Source organism: Cottoperca gobio, chromosome 17 (genome assembly GCF_900634415.1).
Source record: "Cottoperca gobio chromosome 17, fCotGob3.1, whole genome shotgun sequence".
NCBI lineage: Eukaryota > Metazoa > Chordata > Actinopteri > Perciformes > Bovichtidae > Cottoperca > Cottoperca gobio.
Genome location: NC_041371.1, coordinates 16,403,519 through 16,420,454, shown reverse-complemented (window position 1 = coordinate 16,420,454; position 16,936 = coordinate 16,403,519). Strand labels below are relative to the sequence as shown.

The 16,936-nt window shown below is 40.0% G+C and overlaps 1 protein-coding gene across 1 annotated transcript in view; it reads left to right on the top strand.

Annotated features, from left to right (window-relative positions):
* The first annotated feature begins 668 nt into the window (after positions 1–668).
* Positions 669–16,936, top strand: part of brinp2 (bone morphogenetic protein/retinoic acid inducible neural-specific 2) — a 188,085-nt gene continuing 171,817 nt past the window's right edge. The window contains exon 1 of the mRNA XM_029453600.1: positions 669–1,497. The gene's annotated coding sequence lies outside the window, so the exon portion shown is untranslated. The remainder of the gene's footprint in view (positions 1,498–16,936) is intronic.

Genomic DNA, 16,936 nt, shown 5'->3' with positions numbered 1-16,936 from the left:
ACTCACTAAGGAAGCTGCTTAACTGACAGACACCAGATTTTATAAAGAGAAGGAGACAGACAGACAGAAGCGTATGACTCTGCTCAGTAATTGGGGACATTGTCAGTATGAATTCAGTTTTGCCGGGAGTCAAAGCAGATTTGCAGCGGACAAATTTGGCTAAAGCATTGGGAGTGAATGAGAGGGATGAGAAAAAAAAAGGAGAGAAGCATTTTCACTTTCATTAGCCAGCCTGTCCCTTTGGGCTTAAACACATAGAGCTCAGTCCCTGAAACCCCCCCCACCCATACCCATACACACACGCACGTACGCACGCGCACTCACACACTCTCTCGCACACACACACACACACACACACACACACACACACACACACACACACACACCCTTACTGTTTCCCTTCCTTCTCTATCCTCCTTCCCTGGCACACTCTCCATCCTCTTCCACTTCTCTCATCTCCCTCTCCATCCTTTAGGTTTATCATCCTCTGTCTACTCTCTCCATCATCTCGTTTTCCCTCTCTCTCTCTTTAGCGCGCATCATCGCAGCGCTCACCTCCTTCCCTCTCCTCCTTCTCTGCGGTTTTTGGCCAATCGCTGCCGAGGGAGGTGTGGTTTCACAACAGGAGGATAGACGGAGCTTGTTGAGGAGAGAGAGAAAGAGAGAAAGAGAGGGAGAGAAGAGAGGAGAGGAGCGCACTGGTGAAAAGAGACGCTTCCCTGAGCTACTTGGAGAACCAACGCCAGGCTTGACACTGAGTGATGACCGTGGCGCAGAGAGACTCAGCGGAGCGGGAATAAAAACGCGGAATAAAACACACTGAGAGGAGAGGAGGGGAAACAGTTTGTGGATACCTGCGCGTATCCGTTCCGACCGCAGGTGCGCTACAATCCCAAAAAAGGGAGAGTTGTTTTTTTTGTCCGGAGGAGGAAGTGAGAGAAGAACATATCTCCCTGGGATTATTTCTTCGCTCTCATCTGTTTTTCGGTCCTTCTGAAAGCAAACTTTCTCAGCTTCTGAAACGCCTGCAGCCACATTTTAACTCCAGATCTTAATTCGGAGCTTTGTAAATTCGTGTACTCTTCACTTAGACTGTTTCTAAACGCGGATTACACTGGACAGCATCCCCAACCAGAAAGTAGAATTCCTCTAAATTTCAAACTTGTGTATGGTTACGCCCAACGGAGTATTTCCATCCTATCTGTGTGTATGTTGTGCTGTTGAAGAGGACAATGCCTGGATTATTACAGCCGCTGCCCAACCTGCCCCGGGGAAGAGGGGAAGAGTGAAGGAAGCAGAGAGAGAAGGAGGCTAAATAGGCGAAGACAAGAAGAAAAAGAAGAAGAAAAAGAAGAAGAAGGAGGGAAGTCGGTGGCGCTTGGCTGCCGTCCACTACTTTGTTAGCGCCTTTGCCGCTGGTACTCTCCCACCTCTTTTTACTGGATACACGGACACACACCAAAAGACGCACGGGGAGGACCTGCGTTCGCACCCTGGGTGAGTTTGTGTGTCTACGTGGAACGGGGGGGATGTTGTGCACAGCACGGTGCTGTGTGTTTTCGTGCCTGGCGCGTTTTTTTAATTTAATTTTACGCGCAGTTTACTACCGGATTGTTACGCACAAGACAGTAATGCGGGTTCGGATGGTCAGTTGCAGTGTGGCAGCGTTCAACTCGTGACGCATGATCGATCAGCAAAGGGTGAGAGATGAGAGCTGACCATTTGAATTTAGATGAAGCAGATTGAAGGCTCCTGTGGTTATTTACTCGTCAACGAGGACGGCAGTAGGAACGTAGGGTCAATATTTAAGCAAAAAAGAGAAAAGAATGTTGTGCAAAGAGGGTGCACGTGTAAATATGTACCAGAGGTCACACGTGGGTCTTGGGAAGTCAGGCTTCTTTTTTTTCCTTGTACATTTGTTGTTCATATAATGCGTGTAAATGTGTCTTATTTTAAGGTGTTATTACCTGTATAGATGCTGTGTATTTGCATACTGTAACTTTGCAACATGTTGCATTTTTTCTTGTGCGTGAGTACTGCAATTCTTGTCACATAATTTTTGAGAGAAACTGGAGTTGACTTGTCCTTTAACCACTGCTTTGCCTCTTCTCATCAATGTGTGTGTATGTATGTATGTATGTATGTATGTGTGTGCTCCTGCAGTCTCTCCTTACCAATGAATACCTTCCTCTCCTCTCTGTCTCTCTCTCTTTGCCTGTGTGTGAGATATTGTTGCTCCATCAGTCACCCAGAATGCCAGCTACGCACCGTACAATTTCTCACAAATTCTCTGAACCGTGTAAGCACAGCATTTACCTGTCAGCTACTTTGTCGAGACTGCTGCATGTGGCCGTAACAAATCCTCGGAGAGAAGGAGCTACTCAGATTTACACTTAACAGCCATCGCTACTGACCGAGACCCCGGGGTGGACAAGAGGTCCTGTCAAACAAATCATGGAGGAAGAAGAAGAACAAAAAGTCAAAACCCAAACTCAAATCATGACATACACTCACATGCACCTGGAGAGAACATTTCACAGCTCTGGTGTCCATCCTCGTCGTATTCGTTTAAATGGGGGGGAGACATGCTGACAGTGACATTTCTGTGGTGTATTGTAGCACTGAGAGCATTTACATGAAAGGCTGAGTGCACGACACACAAAGCGCTCCAATGAAACAGCTAATGGTTAATGGCAGTGAGAGTGTAAGTCAGTGCTGACATGACAGGGGAAAGGGAATATTTAACTGCCGAGCCGGAGAGTGTTTGGCGTTGATGAGTGCAAGAGTGTCCATTATAGAATGTGCTCAGGTGGGAGTGACGGGAGTTTGACAAGGCAAGTTGTAAAACAAATACACAAAATGCATAAAACTGCAGTTGTTTATATTGTAAACTGTGTTTTGTTTTTTGACCAATTCAGTAGTCTTGGGATTCCAGACAATCTGAGATATCCGCCTACTGAAGTATGGGGAACTCTAACTGCAAAGTTGTTCCTAGAGGGGCTTGAGAATGACCCGCTAACAAACTTAGCCACTTGCATGTCCTGGAATCGGACAGGCCAATCACAGTCGTTTTGGGACGTACAAGGTTTCTAAGGGGTGATAATGCTCTGTTATTGGCCTACTAGCCGGACAGATGGCTCCGAGGGTTAGCGCCGAGAGGGAGCCGAGATTCTTGAAGAATAAAACCTGCGTCAGCGAGTCACATTCTAGAGCTGTTTACTAGTGGGAGGAGAGCTCTGAGATTTTATTAAATTGTTTTACTTTAAATAGCGACAACAATGAGTGAACCGTCTGTTAGCATGTTAGCAGAGCAGCTGTAGCAGCATTAGCTGGTACATTAGTGATTACAAGCACTACGACTTCAGCATGTCACCGGCCCAATATTAAGGACCTAAAGGCATTGGTTCTGCTATTCAGGTTTACATTTTTACATTTTATAATAGTTATATGAGATTGACTTTGGTTTTCCATTGACCAAAGCGTTTAGGGACTGACTAGTGAGTCCACTAAAGCAGGGCCTCCCAAGCTTTTCCATATCAAGCCTCCCCTGTGAATTAGATATGACTGAGACTAAGGCCAGCCACTATGGCTGAAATCAATACCATGATATTAAACGGGGTGCTCTAGTGTTTAGTATTACATAGTCAGGGGACTTGCAAAAAACGGTTAAAGAAAGAATGGTTAAAATCGATACAGCCAAAACATCCTGACTTTTCGTCTCTTATATTTGTCAAACTCTTAAAATGCTGGATCCTACATTTCCCTAATGTGACCAATAGTCTCTTTGTGTTTGATCTTCTGTCTGGCCTGTCTTTCAAATGGAATGCCCCCAGTGTGTAACACAGGCTTTCTGTTAAAAACATGCAGTCTGCAAACTTAAAACGAGATAATCCCGGTGGTGTTACTTGATTCATTTTCGGACGTGAACCACAGATGACATGAAGACATGCCATTTCAATTAGAATGTTTTACAGTAGGCTACATCGACACATGGCAAATGTTGGTAGACACAAATGATATTCCAGTAATATGGATAACATTTATAACATAAAAAGCAAAACATTTCTATAAAACTTTTCACACTGGCAATGTTTCGACCCTACCTGCTCTTCACCAGGCAAGTGGCATAACATGACGAAGGAGTATGCTCTTTCAGTACTCAGGCTACAAAGTCAACGAAGAGTTTCAAAAAGTAAGAACAAAATGAAAATAAGGCTCCTGTGAAATTCCTCAGTGCCATAGAGCTCCATTGTTGTCTCAAAAAACCATCAATGAGCCACACTGTTGCATGTGCCTTCATGACCATGAAGGCACAGGTAGTTTATTTTGACTCAATCCCACACATACTGACCTGCTGCCCCAAATACTCACTAGAGCATCACATGTGCATTAATCCACCACTGAAAGTAGTCCCCAACAAATACTGGATTTCCTCCTATTTGATTAATGTTTGCTAAAAACTGCAGTGCCCAACAGCAAATTAAATTCAAATCACCCATCCCGACATGAGAACACAGACAACATGAGACAACACTGAGTAGGAGGCAACTCACTGAGAGGAGTTCTAATCCAACTTTGTTGCTGCGTGTTGTCTTGGTTCAGAATAATAAAGATGGCACTTTCAGTGGGAGGAATAAAACCTATAATTCACCACTTATTCATATGCATTCTCTCAGCACAGTAGCATCTATATAAAGCAAGGAAATATGAGCAAAATTAAACCACTTCTCATTTGCTTAGGACCCTGAGGAATCCATTTCAAGGCCCAGGGTGGTCCCTAGTCTGTACTTTTGGAATTGGTAGACATGTAGAAGTACATTAGTCTGTATGGAAATTAGTTTATATGCTTAGTATCCCACAGCTGAATAGATGGGCCTCAACAGACACATTTCATAGCTAACAACTCCAGATAGGACCTCTTAAAGATGTCAGTTTGATTATTCTTGGTGATGGAGTATAATTCTCTATATATTTCTGGCTTTCTCACTTAAAAAATGTTTTGTTTCTGTGTTTTGTTGAAGTTATTTTCCCCCAAGAGCAAGTCTTCCGGTTTAATGAATTTCCCAAAACTGAAAAGAAAAGGTGTAGAATTTGTCCAGAAGTCCACTGGAAGTAGCTGCGGTTTATGAAAAATTCTCTCATCGTAATAATACAGTCAGATGGTGTACGATTGAAAAAAAAAGAAGGTAATATCCCTGCTTCAGTATTGTCCTTCTCTAAAAGAAAAATCCATTTGCCCTCTTTTACTAGCTCTTATTTCTCCCACTTATTTTTCCTCACATCCACTCTTACAGTATCATACAAGGTTGCATATTTTCAGGATGCTCTCTCTCCCTGACCTTTGCTCTGCTACATAAGCAATCTAAAAATCACTGTTGCTCTCATTGAGTCACTCTGCAGAAAAGTGCATCAGCTAAATGCGTGTATATAAATGTAAATGCGTGTACTCAGCGTGTATGCTCTTCAGAGATTGACTCGTGCATACGATATGTCTGTGCCCTTCAAACAGCAAGGACATGGGGAGATATTGAAAATGCAGCCTTTTCAACGATTGATACATAATAGCGGCTTTCAGTTTTGCCATCGGTCTCATCCCTCAGCATTGTGAGCTGTCCTTTTCAAGATAAACGGGATACAGGACCTTGAGGTTTTAAAGTCAGCCTGTGTATAATTGAAGGCATTCACAAATACACAAAGATCTTCTATGGTGTGTGTGTCTATGTGTCTGTGTGTGTGTGTGTGTGTGTGTGTGTGTGTGTGTGTGTGTGTGTGTGTGTGTGTGTGTGTAGGTGGCTATACAAGCCATCTGTCAGCCAGCAGTAGTTAACAATGGGTATTAATTTCCAGGGTGGGTTGAGATAATATCCATTTTATCAATAACTGCTGAACCGGTGCTTTAGACTTTCAGATTCATAATAGTTTTAAGTAGTTCTGCAAGAAATGTCTGACAACTCATATAAAACATTGATAAATGGTAAAAGAAATTGTTAAACATTTTGAGAAATACACTAATTTGCCAAGAATGAAATAAGATTAATAGCGCTCTCATGTTTGTAGATGAGATTGTATAACAATATTTATATGTAGCTGTATACTTCTAACACACACACATGACACTGAAATCAATCTCCTCATCTCATTCTTGGACAGGAAGCAGATAATATTTTTCAAAATGTCGAACTACTTCATTGATTTGATTTGACATAAAAGTGTCATCAAGAGAATTTTTTCTTTATATTGTATAATGAAAAAATAAATGTGAATGATAAAACATTAACAGTAATAATGAGTTACACTTTTTAATTTCTCCTTATAAATTAAGATATTTAAGGTTCATTTACTTTTATTGTTAAATGCTTGAGATTTTATACAAGACTTTGAGTATTATAAAAAATGTAGTTAATGTCAACACATTATATTTAGCACTTATTGATTAGATTATAATGTTGTGTTTGTATTAACAAGCAAATGAAAGCACTGCCATAAAAAGAAAATCTACGTACAATGCACAGCAAAGGTAAACTTAGAAAAATACCTGTTCTGTAAGTATTTACTTTAAAGCGGCTGAAGTCTTCACCCTTTTGTGAATCATGTAGGATCATTCACCAGATACAACTTACAGGTATTGATTTGTTTTTATGTACTGTATGTGGTGGTGAAAAATCTTTAAGCAATGTTCTGAAGCTGGATCAGGAAGGCGTTCCCGCACAATGTGGTCGTGGAGTAACGGATTATTGATTGACTTGAGGTACAATATATTGTATCTCTGTGTATTAATATGTTTTGTTGAGGCCGTCGATGACAGAACATGCGAGCCCACACTCCTGTGAGATGAAGACAGTAATATCTCTTTTGCTGAGTCGTGACTGAACCTGCTGCAGGTTCTGACACACACTGTGTACCCACACTGACTGAGTGCACTGACTGTCCTGTAGTACAAAAACCTTATGATAGGTTTCAATCATAAGCACCAATATAAAAAAAAAATCATTATTCCATAAATGATTAACCTGTCTTCTGTCAGATAACTGTATTATCATCATGAATCATGAATAGTCATGAATCATATTATAAAGACTTCAAACTTGACATGAATTGGCTCAGGGTTCAGACAAAAAAAAGGGAGAACATAAAAAGTTGGAGGTAAAAATAAATAATTTATTAAATGTTATATAAAAATGAATGAGAAGTGAACGATCCGTAACATCAGTGGTGCCAGGGTGAGTGGAAAATATGTGACGGTGTTGCATGCTAAAAGTAAAGACAACAAAAGGCAGAAGGCCATGTGGGAGCTGAGAGAGGGATGCAGAGGCAAGCAGTCAGTACTGTAATGCATATCCATTTTAAATATCATTTATCCAAACATTTGCAGCCAAGAAATAATGTGTCTGCTGCATCAAACATCTCTTTCAATAAGCAGCACTCATAGGGCGCAGACTGGATTATGACTTTCATAGTTCAGGAAACAAATTAACCTATAGGCTATCATTTTGTGCCTATTCAAGTGGATTTCCTGTCTGTCGATCAATAAAAGTTGATCTTTTCTTCGTCGTCATTCAGACCTGTATGCGACGCCTGCCTGTGGCTTTCTATCCACATCTATATCAAACTATTCTAGCTCTTCTAATGCATAGTGAAAATGAACAGACAAAATGATCCAGGTCTGCTCATCTGCAATCTACCCATCTGCCTAAAGGTGTCTGAATCATGAAGCTATGATGAGCTGAAGATTTCACTGATGTCACAAAAAGTTCAAGTTAACATAAAGGAAGGAAGACTATCAGTAGTTCAGCCTGCAGCTTAGCCTAGTAGCTTCCTGCTTCACAGGTGGAGCTTTCATTATACTTTGCACAATGTGCGTCACGATCACTGTGCAAGGTGCTGATCCTGCGACCCCTGTGATGTGCGAGATGTCTGACTGTCCGTCAGTCACGCTGTACTGGGAGGGGAAGCAAGTCTTCCATGTTAATATAAATGTGATTAGGGAGTTTCTCTCTTTTTCTAATTTTTTGTTTTTACAAAATTTGATAAGATGCAGCCCTCTCCCCACCCACATAATTTCAGTACCATCTCTAACAGTCTCCAATCTTCTGAATTTAGGCTTTCCGCCATGTTGGAACCGGGCTGCAGGGATCTTCTCCCATTTAGCCAAAAAACTGATTAGTGAGGTCTAACAATGTTTTCGCATTAGCTGTTAAATGCCATCCAGTGTATTTAGAACATTGGTTAAAAGAGACGAGTTCTATATATGTATAAATTGGGTGAATTGTTCCTATTTACTATGTTAATAAAAAAAAAAAGAGTTCCCAGAGCCCAGGCTTTGTCACATTGCTCGATTTGTCTGAAACACACACAAACACATGACCAATTCCGAAATGTATTCAGTTTCCGGTCTTGTTAAATAGAGACAAGCCGGAAATCCTCAAATTGAAGCCACTGGAACCAGATAGAGTTTGGCATTTTTGCTCGATAATGTACTTTTATTGAATTAATTTACCCATTATCACAAATGGTTGTCAATTATCTTTATAATGATGAACATATTAATCAATCTAATAATTTAAGCAGCAGCCCATCCCTGTTCTTTGATAGGAAGTTATAAAACTCCAGTGATAAGTGACTGTATAGTAAATGCACGTCTTTTTTAAGTAACGGCAGTGACCTATAAATTAGTGCTGCCAGCAGTTTACTGAGCTTTCTGAACTTCTTATGCAAAAGATTGGCACAAAAACAGAAAAGCTAAAGAAAAAATCTCAGTCTTATTAGCCTATTATTATTAGCCTTATTAGAAACAGCACCTCTGGGAAAAAAGATGAAACAATAGCCCTAACCACCAACATTACCACCGCTGCTACGATCTGCAGCACTGACACGGCTGTCGTGGCAAACCTTGGAGATGTGCCTGGCTTCTGTGGCTTGTTTAAGCCAAAAGTGGAGGGAGAGAGGGAGGGACATGAAAGGCAGTTAAACTCTTCATGTCTCTCGCCTCTCTGCCCCTTCTCTTATTCATCAAAGTGGTCGTTTCTTCTTTAGAAGAAGCCACATGCATCCCACTGCAGCTGTAGCAGGAGGGGATGAGGAGAATCGGCCTTAGTGAGCGGTGTGATAGCTCCATTGTTTCCCATATGTACGTTAATCCTGAGCTGGGCTCCAACATGGACTGTAGCGGTCCAAAGTCTGGCTGACATTTCATTCTTCACAGGGGGTGGGTGAACGAGAGCGATGGGTTATGGGTGGGTGTTGGGCATGTGTTTGGGGTGCGTTTAATACCCTTTTACCACTGCATAGGAAAAAAACAACAGATAATTTTTTTATATAATCCAATGAAGATTTTTTTTTTTTTAAAGCCGCTTCCAAATATTCTCATGGAATAAGATGTTGAGTTGCATAGAAAAATATCTCTCGCATTAATGAGTTTTTCTTTAGAAAATCAGTTGACAGATTGGTCTGTTTTACCCAGAAACCTGAGTAACACTTGTTTCAGGAAGGTCGAGCAGAAAATGTTTGGCTACTTTTGTCTTCCTAATTGTGTCATTGTACTGAACAAGTGATCTCAGAGACGCTAAACGTGTCACAGAAAGCTGAAACACCAAAATGCCCAGCAGAAGTTTGGATTTGTAGAACTGCTTGTAGATTAGCTCAGATTTGAAGAGAATCTTAAAAAATAATTATGCATACCCATTTTGCTTCACTGTTTACCTGTATCCGTCAGTGATTGAACATTTACTGCATTGTTACTTTAAATTCATGTATAAGTTATGTTGAGTCTGAAACTTGTCATCCAGGTCCCTGTCAGACACTGTAAGAAGGAACATTAAGGAACACAAAACTCTCTCAGCGCTTAAGCAGTACATTATTCATGACTTGCACTACAACGTCTGATGATTGCATGTGATTCTGTTTCTTTCACCTTCTCTTCATGCCGCTTCTTTTCTGCCTCTCCTCCACTTCCCCGACGATGATTTGGAAAGACATTTAGTGGCGAGAAATACAACGATTATCAGTCGCAACATTGATCCGCGTATTGAGCTAAATCATCCAGAGTCATTGGCTTTGACGTCCAAACTCTCTCTATTGATTTTTACTGTTGCCATTGAAGGAGATTTAACCACCACCACACGCTCTCTCTCACGCGCACAACCTGCCTTAAGACAAAACGGGTATGCTGCAGAATTATACCAGTTGTACTTTCTGACCCACTTTATCCGCATACATGTGCTTGCGCAAGCAATCAGTCAGTCCTCTTAGGTACAGGAGAGAGTTTTGATTGGAGGAGAAAGGGGTGGAGGAAGTGAGAGAGTACGGTCACATACACATTACTTTATATTAATGCTGTTTTACATCATGCATGGAAGGCAGAAAATGTGCTAACCGTGCAAAGAAAGAAAAAAACAACCCTGCTTCACCTTGTCTCTCACATCAGTGAGATGCTCGTGTGCCCCGGGAATACATTTTACAACCAAACATCGGCCGAATTCCCTTCAGATCGAGTGGGTTGCTTCAAAGTGGAATGAAGTGGAACGGCCGGATGCACTTATTAAAAACCTATCAGACTGCTGCATTAAACATCTGGGAAGCCGTTGTAATGGCCTTCCTGCCTGTATAGAAACATCACCGCAGCCCACACGGGAAAAGCGTGTCATCGCAGTTACATATGTGAGAAGGTGGAGAGGCGAGATGTGGAACCTGAGTAGGAAAGTATTGAGGTCGCCATAGGAGAAGAAATCACGTACTTTCCATGGTTCTATATAGTGTACAGATGCCAACAGAAGGCAGTAAAAAAATCAATAGGCAGACAAAGAATAACACTTCTCTAGAGCAAGGACAATAAACCCAGTGATGTACCCAAAGAGAATTACGACACAACTTTGTAACTCTACAAAGCATTTTAATTTCTTAGTTCATTGTTTTATGCCACATATACTGTATGGTTCTGTCGCAACAATCTCATCAAAACCATTTCCAGTTCTGGCAGGCTTATAAAGCCAACGTATAGCCCCTTTCCCACTGGACAGAAAACGGCCACTTACATCTGGCTTTTGTTGTCGCTTCCCGATAGGCTACAGTAGTAGTTTTTTGGAACATACTAGCCTAGTACAGCTTTACAATAACATTGTCATGTATCAACAATACAAGAGTATTAAATTGGCTTTATGTGAATCACGATGATGATTAAAAAAGAAAGAAAAGAAAAGCCAGGCCATTTAAGTGCAGGACGCGTTTATGCAGAACACAGTTTGTTTGTTGGTTTGTGTTCATTGTAATCCCTGTTGAAAATGGAATATCAGCAATAGTTTATCAGCCTTTCTTTTGTTGTCAAAGGGAAATGTGATGCTTAACCAGCTGAGAGTCGTCTCTAGAATAACCATGCCTCTAGAAATGCAAATTCATTTGTTGAAGAGGCATTTTCCTTATTTTATTGGCTTAGTTTCAGCAAAGTCAGTTTGCATGCCTGATTACATATTTAATTCATGAGAAGACATTCAAAAATGTGCGCTAATAACCCTCCACCCCACCCCCCCCCCCCGCCTCGTGCGTTTTGGCTGACTAACCCAACGTGCGCCTTTGAACTTACTCATCCGTGCGGTTTTGGGAAAGTGCTCATGCGAAGCTGACTTCACATTTGACAACACCAAAGGAGAACACATGGATTTTCATTCCGGGGCATGAATATTGTGAAATTAGATGCTTGGGAGATGTGTGTGTGTGTTTGTGTATTTGTATTTGTGTGTACGCATGTGGTATCTTTTAAAGTGTGTAATAAGTAAGAAACTTTCTCAATCAATATTTATAAATAATCAAGCAGTTAAGGGGAATAATTACAGGCTGATATTTGAGATCTGTGCAGTGGAAAAGCTGCTTCAGAACAAGAGAACAGAGCACGGCTAAAGGCATGATGTGGAATATTAAGGAAACATCTATCTTTTATCAAGTGCAATGTACTATAATATTAAATACAGGAGAACTGTCTTCAGCACTCAATATATACAGAGAATAATTTGTTTTGCGTTCCCCCCCCCCCTGTTTGGCCTCTCAGGCTGTTGCAGTTTGTCGGGGCTATATGTTGCCCAAGAGGAAGACCTGCAGACACTACTCGGGGCTGAAAACAGATATGCAACAGCTGTTTTTCAGCCAATATTTTTTATTCACAGTTAATATACTCCTAAAAGGATGCTAGAATTAAACACTAGTCAAAAATAAGAGCGTAAAGCACAGTACTCTTTGTAGTGAAGATACACATTCAACGCTAGGTGAAAGTATCAGAAACAAAAAAATATTTTAAGTGGGGTCATTAACAATACAGATGTTTTGAGGTTTACATAGCCTTCCTATATTTGTTATTTGTTAGTACCATTATAATAGGAATCACAATAACCAAATAATTAATAATTATTATTCCCAATTCTGAAACCAAACCTATGCCCTTCACTGTATTATTATTATTTTATCTTATTTAGTGATTTTCTTTTGTTAGGGATGTAAATGCAGCATTATCTCAATCTCAGATCTGTATCAATAAAAATAAATCATTTTCAGGGTTAGTACTTATATTTAATTTCTGAAACCAAACATATGAATGCTAAACATTTTCTAAGTTCCAGCTTCTACAATGTGAGATTTCCATCTTTAAAACAAATTAATATTTTGCAAATGCAGGTTAACACATTATGTTCTGTATGCTGCTGCTGTATTTAAGACATCATGATGAACACACCACACCAGGAAATCCTTTTTACTCACCTCCTTCCCAATATGAGAAGTCGGTCCAAGTTTGAAGCATCGTTTTCAACTTGGCGTCTCCACTGACGCTGCAGTCAGCTGTGATGTGCCAGCTCCACTGAATAGCTTTAACAGGATTGGACCCTCGCCTCGACAGTGACACACTAAGCCAGTCAAGGTCACTAACAGCATCACATAAAATAAGACATCAGCTCTTAATGAAGTCATACATCACATTTAGCATATGGTTCAATTAGAGGCTTCATAGAGATTATTGAGATTATATTATCCCAGTGCATTCATTAGCTAAGCTCCAATAGTCGCCCATCTGATTAAAAGCTGTGAGAGGATTTGCTGCTATTGACTTGGTGGGATCCAAGCATGGAGGGAGATGGAGAGGCTGGTATTGTAGCTCACATTGTTTGGGTGTGTGTTTAATCATGTAAAGATGCGAGTTCATGTAAATTCACTTGTAGATGCACGTGTGTTTACATCTGTAAACACCAGTGGAGGCAAATGTAGCATATGAATGCTCGTGTGTGCCTAGTGGCCAAATAGTAAACTTTAATCTGTGTATATACATGATGTGAGTGTGTATGCTTGGTAAATTCAGTGTGATGGATGGAGAGGTCGTGGATCCCCTGTTAGACAAGGTGTGTTGTGTATTTGTTGTTACGTGGGTTCTCAGTGCTCTGAATTGATGGAGCTTTTCCATCAGAGTGTCTTTATAATGGAAGATATTTTTCACTTTTAGCCTATTGTTGGATTTATTTTCCAGTTTATGCGCTATTATTGATTTTTCTCTACCTAAATGGTGTTGTTTTCATCCTTGAATACAAAGTTTGGATTCCAATATGCAATTAGTTGTAGTTTTTCTTTTTCTTTTTTATGTTACTTCTTAAGACCCTGTCACATGTCCGTATGACAGAAACGTATGTTGGCGCATACGAAAATTTGTCAGAGTCCAAATACGTCCAACTTTTCATCGGATCGGATCGGAAAAGTGAACATATACAGATACGTATGTCTAACCTATTGATAGATAATAATAATAATAATACATTTTATTTATAAGCGCACTTTTCATTTGCATAAACAAAACTCAAAGTGCTAGTGATAGAGTATCACTTACTTATACAAAATGTATCAGACGAATGCCCAACGAATGCATAAGATATTCAAAAATATGGCGTATACAAAATATCGGCAACACGCTGGTGTACGTAGATATAAGGTAAGGTATAAGTATTATTCGTTAAGAGCTCACTGTGTTACGCTGGGGTGCGTTGTTGAACGCTGATGTTTTGAGCATGTTCAAAATTACTGGACGTACCCAACGTGTGCTTCATAAGATATGTGACGTTAGACATACGTGAATACGGAATACGTAGGTGAATACTTACCTACGTAAATACAGTACGTGAATATAGTACGTAAATACCTACCGGATTATGTTAGAGGTATGTTAGATATAGGCTACGTCGGCTGACGGTGAACCCTACAGCCAATTTATTGATAACGAGTGGATAACCTATTCCTACCCTATGTTAAACTTATGCCTGACGACGGAGTAACTTATTAAACGTGTTTCTACAGTACAGCTAGCGTTCAGTATTTTAGCCGTTCTCCAGCATCAGCATGACGTGAACCAGATGGCACTTTTCCAGCTCCGTTGGCCAGACGCTCTGATATGTTTTGTATAAGTAAGTGATAGTGCTAGAACCTGTCCATAGATGTGCCGCCATAAAAATACATCTCAACAGGTGAACATATACAGCACTGGAAGGGCACTAGAAGAGAGCGCGGACCTCTACCATGGCAGTTACCATAAGTGAAATATAATACGTGTGTCCGCCCCGTGATACGGATCTACTCCAAAAAGTAATGGGTTTTTCATTGGCCCATGCTACACCCTTCCACCAGTTTCACAAAATTCTGGCAAATAATTTTTCAGAAAAACCAACCAACAAACAAACCAATATACCGAACCAAAAATTTTTTTGGTTGACATAATTACACATAATAAAATACCATGGTATACCAAAATGTGTCTGTGTCTGATGCCTCTTTGCCAACAGTGTCAACTTAAGCAATCTCTAAGAGATGCACCACAAGTTATACGGCAGAAACGCTGGTTACACTATGTCACTGAGCAACATACGAGCCTGTCAGTCCGTTTTAATTCCATTAACTTTTCATTTAAAGCTGGGAGATGTATGAATGTAGCTGCTCTTATGTGCCATAATAAGAGGAACATTGTGAAGGATGAACCTCTATAAATCTTTATAGAAAAATAAATGGCAACCTTTTCAAGGTTAACAGTCTGTATGAAGCAGATTTCATACAGCAGTACAAAACATAATAAGCAGCATCATACATACAATATATGGTAATCAGGTGTCCTGTAGTGTTTTGAGACATCTACCATATAACCACAATATCCCCTACTCTAGTGTGACCTTCATTGAAGATCATAATCCTCTCCTCTCTGCCAATGTTTTTCAGTCTTAAATCTCTGTTTTCTGTCTGCTTTTAAAAAAGAAAAGGTTATATGGCATTTATTTTAAGTCCCTTTTCTGTTTTCTTATACAATTACATAACAATAAATGCCAAAAAAGTGCTCTCTTGGCTTTTCTTTTCAGGGCCTCTGTAGTGGTAAAGTCTAGTCGTAAAAATAACTGCCAGGCATAAATTGAAATTCCTAATAATAAAAATATCACAGAATTTTAAATCCTCTTCCTCTCCCAGCCTCTCACCCCTTATTTGATTTGTCATTTGATTAGACTTAAGAGTGATGCTCCTCTAGTCCGGGTACGTTGTGTCTGGTCCCACTGTTTAACAGGACATACTGTACGTGCATCCAATTAATTAGCATTAGAAAATATAATCTTTTTCATCAAGTCTTATTTTATCATATTTTATTCTTAGTTTGTATTTTCATGTAAATTAATTATATAAACATACATTTGGTCATTCTGTGTGAACGGTGTGAAAATCTAATAAAACATTGGTCACACAAAAAGGATAAATGCCATCTAAAAAAGTAAAAAGTAATATGTCTTTCCAGGAACAATGTCCGGGCAACTCTGAATAATCCACATACGCAGATAAATACTTTTCTCACAGCATTTTTCTCAAAACCTTGACAAATAAAACCAAACTTATATGTGGCTATCCATAGAGGTACTCAGAGCTGAAATGATAAACTGATAAATCGATTAATTGATCAACAGAAAGTAAATTGGCAAGATAAAGATCGTTATTTAAGTGTTAAGTGTCATCAAGCAAACATGCTAAACTGTATCTGGTTCAGCATCTCAAATGTGAGTTTGTGTTGCTTTTATTTGACATATATGATAATAAACTGAATACAGACAACCGACAACACAAGGAATTTGAACACAACAACTTGGACTGAAATTATAATGGCCATTTTCAATATGTTCTTCCAAACAAATCCATTCATATCCATTAAAAAAATATAGATAGTAGCAGCCCTAGTATAAAAAAATATAACCCTTTAATTCAAAGAGTCATTATTTTTTACAGAGGGTAATTATTTTGTGACAGATTCTTTTCAATATATAATGTAGATGGTTAGCATGCCTTTGGTATTCAGGTTGAGAATACAAACGATAGTGCAGTACACCTTCTTTCTTTACTTTCCTCTCCACCAAATATCATGTGTACTAAATTTTTAATCAGGAAAGCAGCCAGGACTGTTCGTCTCTTTCTTCCTCGCTCCTCTCAGAGGAAGGTGAAATGACCAAGGCCTCTTGGAGGACACAATGGGAACATAAGGCTCTGCCTGGGCCAGCTGCTCCCTCTATTGGCTCTAAAGACAATGTACTGTATTGGATACTTACAGTTGCTTGACATATTGGGGCTGTAATCTAGAATATCCGGAAAATGCTGTAAAATGACAACTAATCTTAGTGGCACAGGTGTGGCTGGATGTGTTTTCTTCTGTGTGATTGCATTGTGCTATGTGTCTCTCTTTCACACACACACACACGCTTACAATAAATCACCACTGACTCTGCTCACCGAGCGGCCCGGCCTATCCCGAGGTCATCTCAAAATCACCATTTAACGGTAAAGCTGGCTTTGATATCAGCGGCAGATAAAGTGGAATTTCTTGATTGCCTCGGTCAAAGAGGCCTCGCTCGCTGAGAAAATGATTTATTGGACACGGGGAAGTCGCTGGAGATCAAAG